This window comes from Spinacia oleracea, chromosome 3 (genome assembly GCF_020520425.1).
Source record: "Spinacia oleracea cultivar Varoflay chromosome 3, BTI_SOV_V1, whole genome shotgun sequence".
NCBI classification, from domain to species: Eukaryota; Viridiplantae; Streptophyta; class Magnoliopsida; order Caryophyllales; family Amaranthaceae; genus Spinacia; species Spinacia oleracea.
Window position 1 is genome coordinate 60,466,408 of NC_079489.1, and position 9,640 is coordinate 60,476,047.

At 35.9% G+C, this 9,640-nt stretch overlaps 1 pseudogene; it reads right to left on the bottom strand.

Annotated features, from left to right (window-relative positions):
* Positions 1-4,086: 4,086 nt before the first annotated feature.
* Positions 4,087-8,171, bottom strand: LOC110799684 (heat shock cognate 70 kDa protein-like; annotated as a pseudogene).
* Positions 8,172-9,640: the final 1,469 nt, after the last annotated feature.

Genomic DNA, 9,640 nt, shown 5'->3' on the forward strand with positions numbered 1-9,640 from the left:
TATCTACATTAGCTATTTTCAACACCGAAGCATACCAAAAAAATTGACCTGCACCCTTCTTTCTCATCCTCTATCTACCATAGTGCACTATCAGGCCCAAAAATTTCTCCATTCTCCTCAAAAAATGCCAAATCATTAGATTCAAAACCACTTAATCCACCACCATGATCACCCTCCAAACCATACTCCTCATCTTCCCCTGCATCCGCATCATAACCATCACCTTCATTGCTCCTCCTACTACTCATCAACTTCCTGGCATTATGTGCCACCGATTTTCGCTTCATCCCTGTACCAACCATCTTCATCACCAAGCTTGGAGTCAAACTGTACATTTTTTGGTGGGGTCACCAAGCATGCATGTCCCCCTTGAAAACCCAAAACATAACTAACGAATTCATGTTGTCCATGAAAATATAAATTTATTTTAACAATGCAATGCATTATGCATGCAAAAAAGTGTTATTTTTGTGGGCACTCCTATTGTTTCAACTATTAACAAGTGAAAATTGGTATTGAACGAATGAAGTTATGTAAAAAAATAATTAATACGAAGTAAGTAAAATTCATAAAAAGAATAATACAAACGGACTAGCTAGACAAAACAATAATATAGATAAAACAATAATTGCATATAACTCACAATAATATTACAATCGAATTTGATTTTAATGTTCGGTCGATCACCTTTGAAAAAACTAGGAACTCCGATTAACAAATACTATACGTACCTGTTATATTCCTCCAGTTTCTCCTGCCATTGGTCTTTTTATTGATGGGAGCGGGCAAGGAGGGTCGGAGAGTGAAACACATAATTTTTTTGTTTAGACAGAGAAACTACGGTCGACCGTGTTCTTATTTATGAAAACAATTTATGTGGTAGGAACGATAAAATTCAATTATGGAAATTTTCATGATTATGAAGATACTTAATTTTTTATTATTTTTTTGAAGTGAAGGTGTTGAATAGAAAAGAAAAGAGTAAGGTTTTTCGTTTTGGAATGGATAATATCAGCCTTTATATATAAAAATAAATAATATACGCTTGACACATCATGCATAATTGAGACAAAGAGTCACATGCATGTATGACACGTATTTCCCATGCATAATTGAGACAAAGAGTCACATGCATGTATGACATATATATGTCTAATGTCTGTCATGCAATATTTCGGTTCCAGCATGTCAAATTGTCACCCCTGAAGTTGTACCCCACAACAAAATTATCAGATGCATATGTTCAAGTTAAAAAAAAAAAAAAAATTACCAAAGCATTTAACTGGAAATGTAGATCAAAATTATTTTGGATCTTTTACCAAACTAGCTAATCCTACAATTTTATTTACCAAAATTTACCGTTTTTCATTAGTAATATCGGCCTAATTAATAAACGGGAAATCTCTGAGTATTTGGTATCTACTAAACCTAATTTAGGAGTTCCAAATTAAATCTTAAATAATGTACTATTTTAATGTAGTAACATATAAGTAAGAAATAGAAGTCGCAAATTAAGTATGAATTTTTTAATATACTTTATAACTCAGGGTCACCATAGATAAGGAACTAAAGAAAGTACGTAAAATAAATAACCAATGCCATAAATAATTAAGAACCTCCCTTGAAAACCCAAACTAAAACTAAGGAATGCAGAGGTTGTTTCTTCGGATATCAGATATGTGTGGCAACACACTTATCAGCTAAAAGATAAATAGCTAAAAGACAAAAAAAAAAAAGTACCAGCATTCATGTAAAAAAAGTACTATTCTGTAAAAAAAGTATCATTTTTGTATAAAAAAGTACCATTTAATTTCTTTTTTTATCTTTTTTTCTTATTTTATCTTTTGCTATAATATGCATTTGCAAGCACATATCTATATCCGAAAATACTTTCTCAAGGAATGCATCTGTTGCCCATGAAAAAACAAAAGACTGCATGTTGCCCATCAAAAAACAAACAATGCATGACATCTAATTGAAATGTTGAGCATTAAAAAACAAACGAATGCATGTAACCCAATTGTGGTATTTTGCATGGCATCTAATTGAAATGTTGAGCATTCAAATAAAGTAATTTTGTTTTGACTTTATCTGATTCACTTGGTACAACTTTGATGCTCATTCCTGGTTTTGGTACGCCACTGTATGTGTAGATTGAAGATATGCGAAGGGAGATAATTACATGTTTTGTAAACCTTTTCACAAGTTATGGAAATAATGATGGGATGGGATCGAAAGGAGGGGGATGATTATGATGTTACTCCGTAATAATCTGCTGCCCTTATGAAAACAAATGCCAGTTATTTGTTTCGGTTATATCATTACTTTGATAAGACATTTAATACATGTTTTTGGATATTATTCCGTTTTCCAAGATTATAATTCGTTTGATACATTAAACCCTATTAAATTATCTAACACGGTCCAGGTGAGATTGCTTATGTCATGTACTAGTCTTATATGCACGCGATGCGTGCGAGCGAATTAAAAACATTGTTCACAACATTCATCTAAATTGTTCACAACATTGTTGTTCAAAAGGTAATGTGACACTTGAATTTGGACGGAGGGAGTAATAGGCAAGAAACATTGTTCACAACCTTTTAAGTTAACATAATAACTATTAAAAAAAACATTTAAGTCAGCAAATAAACAATGCTACGGAGTAGATTACAATTCATTTTTCAGATTAAAGCCACCTGCATTAAGAATCCTTCCAACTATGACAGACCGTTTATTGCTTCTGATATGATTTTCTTCACCATAACTAAAATGCATCAGCAAAATAAATTGGAGGCATAATGAACTCCTATTCTTCCGCATAATAAACTTACATCTCCTTACAAGTATACGACGAAGATACAAAAAGAAAAATCCAGTTATAATTACATCTAAAAGCTAAATTAAACTAGAACATTGGTCTAAAACCGGAAGACCCCTGTTCACCTAAAGGAGAGTCGGAGATGAGTAATGTCACCTTCACCAAAGAAATAAGGACCTTAAGAAGATGAGGTGTATAAATACTTTTCGATAAAACATTCTCGCTCTTCCTTTATTCATCTTAATTCCTTCGAAAAAGACCATTCATGTTCTCCCATGGATAGCTTACATTAAAATTCCAATCAACTGAGGGTTATTCAAAAAGTATATCATGCAATCAGGTTGGATAAATAATCAAAACATTCACGACTTTTACGAAAATATCCATATAAATAAAGAAACCTAGAAAGAAAAAAACAATTTGAAAAAACTACATACCATTGAAAAGAAAAATCGTGGGAGATCTAGAATCCTCAGGAAATCAAGATGAACATACATGCTTCAGCTAAAGACATACAGAAAAAAGAGAATGTAAATTTCGAAACGAATTTGGAGTTTAAATCACCCAAATTTTACTGATTTGGACATGAATTCATGAGCAGGACCACTCAACATCAAGAACTTCAGTAATCATAACTTATTATTACCTGAAAAGAAAAAAAATACAAAATTAATTAATCACAACAATTAGTTTGTAAAACAGAGAAAATTATGAAGAAAAAAGAAAAAATACAGTAGCGTCTCAATCAAATGAATAGCTGAAATACAGAATGAATAAAACATAAGTCGGAATTGGAATAGTAGAGAGAGACTGGAAGATGAACAACCAGTCGTTGTAAAGCGTGAGTTTTTATTTAAAAGAAAATTGGAAAGCGTGAAGGGCATAGGAGAACGGCATAAGAGTAGTGCAGTTTGGGCGGAAAAATGTTAAAAGGAGGACACGACACGTGTACAGCTTGAGAGGAAAATGATGTCAGCGGTTATTACTTTAGTAATAGTTATAGATTTACGCTTGCTGCTATGCATTCCCACAGACTCAAACACCATGCAACAGCAATCGGCACTGATCTGCTGCCAGCTGAAACAGATCACCACTGATCTGCAGCGCTCAATATCAACCATCAGGATTGATCAGCAACCAACACCATTTAGCAGTCCTGGACACAACAACTTCAGCTTCTTCCTGCAAGAAGACTACTCTCACAACAAACCTAGAACTCCACAACAACCTCTCCAGCCAAACCAGTAGGCATAATAAGCACACCATTCCAAAATAAGTTGCATTCAATTCATTCCAAAACCAAACTTTCATTCAAATTATAGTCTTACAATTACTTATTGTCTGATAGGATAGGGATCGAAATTAGATTAAAATCAAGAAAGCATTACAAAGGTTCTCCACATCGAAGTGATAAAAGTTTAGAGACATTAAGTTACAAAACCCAATTGAATACAAACACTTGTGAAGTTTAGCTCATAGTTTCTCTCCTTTGCATCCTTGGCTACTAGATCTGCCAGGTGGTTGGTCTTTCTACCCCTCTAACAGAAGCCGCATCTCTTAACAATGTTGCCTCAGTTCCCTGGAATCCATGACAACATTAATTAACTCATTTACATTTAATTAAACCATTGCACGTCTACATTAACCTAACCAATTTGTTACCAGCAACACCCACTACGACAGAAACACTAACCCAAGCACAAAAAGCTGCTCCTATCAGGGGTATTTTAAATAAAATTAGACATTGAGATTGAGCAGATAAAATATCAGGGGTATTTTAGATAAAATTAGACATTGAGATTAAAGTTGGTCTATAAAATAAAGGAATAATAAAGAGAGGGGGGGCGTCTTAAATTTTGGGGAAGATTAATTAGTACCCGTGATATCATCGTCGTTCTCTTGTTGGACTATCGTTGTGAAGATAGGGTCGCAAATGCTCTTTAGCTCGTTCAATTTCTCCTCAAACTTGTAGGGTTCAGGAAGCATATAGTTCCCATCTAACCAGTCGGTTATTTTCTCAATTGCATCGTCTAGCTTTCGTTTCTTCTGCATCCCAATTATTTCTTCGCAGCCTTTTGTTGTCAATTCATCAATATAGTAGTCCAAATTGTTCTTTGCTATAACTGTTTTCTTGCACACCTCATCCTGATATTTGAATTGTTTGGCCTCTTCCAACAACCTATCAATCTCATTCTTTTGTAATCTCCCACTTCCAGTAATAATAAGTTGTTTTTTTGTCCTAGTGTTTTTTTCGACAGTTGACACAGTCAAGATGCCATTCGCATCAATTTCCATGCATACAATTAAATCTGGAACACCAGCAGGTGCTGGAGGGATCCCTTCAAGCGTGAAGCTACCCAAGAAATCGTTATCCTTGGCCATGGGTCTCTCACCCTCGTACACACAAATTTCTGCATAGGACTGATTGTCCAAATAAGTGGAACAACGGGTCAACCTCTTCACAGGGATTGAGGTGTTTTGAGGAATCACGACATTAAACAACCCATCACTATTAATCTCAACACCAAGGGATAAGGGGGTAACATCCAGAAGCATAAGGTCCGTACAATTCATATCTACACCAGCCAACACATCAGCATGAATAGCAGCACCACAAGCAACGGCCTCGTCTGGGTTAATGCCTTTGCTGAGGAACTTCCCTTGGAAAAATTCTTGCAACAAGTACTGAACTCTGGGGATCCGAGTTGAACCACCAATAAGGACAACATGATCTACATCAGTTATCTTCATTTTTGCATCATTCAGACACTTATCAACATGGTCCAAACAACGGGCAAACAGATCCTCATTTAGGCATTCAAAATTTTCTCTAGTGATGCTTGATAAGAAATTGATACCCTTAAAGAGACCATTAATTAGAATATAAGCCTCTGTAGTATAAGAGAGGGCTCTCTTAGCCTCCTCACATGCAGCTCTCAACCTCCCAACAGCCCTAGGGTTGTCATTTATTTCCTGATTGTATTTACTTTTAATCTCGCGCATAAAGTGGCTTACCATTCTATTGTCAATATCCTCTCCACCAAGGTGGGTGTCCCCACATACTGCGATGACTTCAAAGACATTCTTTTTCACATTGATAATCGAAACATCAAATTTTCCACCACCAAAATCAAAAATCAAGACATTCTTTGATGTGGCAGCACTCCAATCAATCATCTTTTTGTGGCCATAGGCAATCGCAGCAGCTGTTGGTTCGTTAATAATGCTCATGACTTCAAGTCCAGCTACTAATCCAGCATCTAATGTTGCCTGGCGTTGGGCATTGTTGAAGTAGGCAGGAACAATTATCACAGCTTTTTTAACTTCTGAACCAAGATATTCTGACGCAATATCTTTCATCTTATTGAGGACCATTGAGGATATCTGCTCAGCACAAAATTGCTTGTCTTCACCCTCACAGGAAGTTACCAAAATCATAGGCTTATTGCCATTGTCACCATCAGGAGCAGGAACAACTTTAAAAGGCCAGAGACTTATGTCGTTTTGTAAACATTTGTCATCGAATCTCCTCCCTATAATCCTCTTCGCATCTGCCATAATCATGAATGTATCACCAGTAAAGAGTTATGGTCTATCGACAAACCTTACATCAAAAACAATTTAAATATTCAAGGTGGATAAAACTATATGACATTTGACATTCAGATGTGTGCCGATCTCCGGACAATTCAAACAATTGCTAGCATAGCCTAAAATATCCATGAAGACTTGAAGAGAAATGGATAAGGTATTAAAACTCAGATAACTGAAACACTAAAAGGAAGCAACTATAAGAGTACATGCCAAATAATCATATAAAAGCAGTCAAGAGAATCACAGAAGAGTAGTCCTTGTAAAGTTCAATTACCATAACAAAACAAACTTTTGGTACTAATTAATTATAATACATAGAAAAGAAAGATAGAACGAACCAAATATGGTGTTAGCAGGATTGTGTGCCCTCTGGTTCTTGGCAAACTCACCGATTAGGCGTCTTTTTGTTTGAAGGACACCCAAGACGGCGTCGTGCGTTTACCCAAGTCATTGGTGATGATTTCAGGACGGTTTTTCTCAGCATTCCATACTCCGACACATGAGTACGATGTGCCAAGATCGATTCCTATTGCTGTTTCACGATCCATTCTGGGTGTAACCAAATTAACATACGAAATTATCAAGTGAACAATTATGCATCTAATTAGATTTGCTCAGTTTGATAAAATAAATAAAATCTAGGGAAACACCAAAGTCAGGATCACCAAAAGCAGGAGAATATAGCAAGATACACTATAATGTTGAATCTAAAATCATTGAAGACTGAAGAAAAAGTACAATCCCTGGCAGAGGCTAAGAGCTGCTCAAGGATTCTGATACAAATAGTGAAGCTACCTAGAGAAAAGTATTAAAATAGAAACAATAGTCTTAAAATAAGCCAACTAATAAGAGGGAAGGGTGAAGCATCTCCGTTAAAAAGGGATGAATACATACATAATCTCCCTAAATCCTCTGCATTTTATTAAAACATGATCTACGCATTAGAGTCGAATTCAAGTATGGAGATCCCCAATTTCTCAAATCAATATTGATGGTCACACATACTAGATTTTAATCAATCAAACACGTAGTTTCTAGACTATTGTGCGAAGAAAATATAATCAAGTTAGGTAGAGAACTAGGCCAAATGATAGACAGATGCTTGATCATATCTCGAACACTTACAACCATTAGATCGTTTGAGAATGTTAAATACAATAAAAAATCGAGTGAAGTAAATTGAGAAAAAATAATTAGAGAAAAAACCTAAATATTGGGCGTAATTTTGTCATTCAAATTAACCTAATATGAGCCAAAATAAACAAGACTTGAATCAAATTATACCTCAATAGAGAAGTATTTCACTCAAGTTTGAACAAAGATACTGGGTTGCAAGCGGGGTGAAAAATTGAAAAAGCGGGATGAATAATTGAAAAAGAAAGAGAATGGAGAGTTGGAGAATACGAGCAAGGGCAGTATTAAAATTACAGCTTAAACCCCAAAAATATTACCAAAACAGTATACCCTCTATTGAATTTCAGTTTTCTAGGTTCGCAATTACTTGAGGCACTTCATGCGAGTATAATTCGTGAAAATCGATCATATTTAAGGGTTTAAAATATGAACAAAATTAAAGAGTTGAAGGTTCAGAGAATACCTGAGAGAAAGAGAAGCCGAGCAAGAGAGGCGATGAGAGCTCTGTAAATTTCAAGAGTTGTTTTCCCGGAAAATTTAGAGTTTGGGAAAAACAATTGGGGAAGGCAGAGAATCGAAGAAGACGGAGGACGCCAGGACGGTTGTTAATTTGTTATGTATTTGAAATGATTGGGTATTTAAGGGATGGCACTTAGGCCGAGTAGGGGTGAGCATGGATCGGATATCCGATCGGAACATCCGAATCCGGAAATTGTGAAATTTGATAGTTGTATCTGATCCGAAAAGTTTCGGATATAAAGGATTCGATACCCGGGCAGGCGAGGCTTCTACGATAAACTAAAGTGAGAGTTAGACTTTTTTCACTTTACATCGCAAAAGGCATATATGACAGAAAGATAGATTGAGTATATAGACATCCTAAGTAACAATAGATCGAGATGAAAGGATTTACTATACTACCAAATCAATGCCAAAATAAAATTCAAATCAGATGAAATCGGAAAACAACGGAACATGTAAAGTTACTGTTCCAAACTTCAAGTTGTTGCTTTTATAAGGGTTATAGATTGTTCACATTGTAAAAATTAAAAATAAATTGCATTAGATTTTATTTTTATTTCAGATATTTTTCGGATATCGGATATCCGAAATAATGAAAATCAATATCCAAGTAGGTATTTGGTATTTGAATTTTCGAATCGGATATCTGATCCGAATTCAATTTTCGGATCGGAAATCCAAAAAATCGGTTCAGATACGAATTGGATTATGGGATATTCGGGTTTTCAGATAGTTAGGCGGGGCGGGTACGGCCGTACGGGACCCCCTCCCCTGCACCCGTACCCGCTAGAGCTGTCAAAGCTGACCCGACCCGAACCGACCTGAACCGATCGAACCCTGACCCACCATGACCCGAAATTATGGTAAAACAGGTAACCCGAAACCCGACCTGTACCCGACCCGAAAAAACCGATAACCGATTTTAACCCGATGTTGTAACACCCGAACCCGACACCCGACCCGAAGATGACCGACAACCGAATTGACCCGACCGAATGACCCGAACCCGATTCAATACCCGACCCGATGTCAACCCGAAACCGATTGTAACTTGATGAAACCTGCTATTGACCCGACTTGTGACAACCTGCTACCCGATTTACCCGACCTGTTGATAACCCGATTTGTCATTGACACGACCAAATATTAACTTCAACAATAAATCTATTTTAATTATTTATTACTAGATACTGAAAAATTAAAATGAGAAAAAATTCAAACGTGTTGAACAACTTAACGTTTTTATATAAACTAGTTGTTGGACGACGCGCTAACGTGCGCCGCCCCCTAAGTTATCAAAACCTATTTTGTGAAATTATGATCGATATAATTGTGAAAGTGATTTATTTTTATTTCCAAATTAAAAAATCTATTAGCAGGATTACTTTGTTTTCACAATTACTTTGTTTTTTAGTGGAATAGAAAATTCTTATCCCAAACCTTTAAAATGTATGAACTTGAAACACTATGCTTAAGCATAGTGTTTTGAGTCACGTATAGGTGATTTTCACCATCACTAGGATCGGACCGCGCGCGAACGATGAAATTTTTCGTTTCCCATCGATCTGT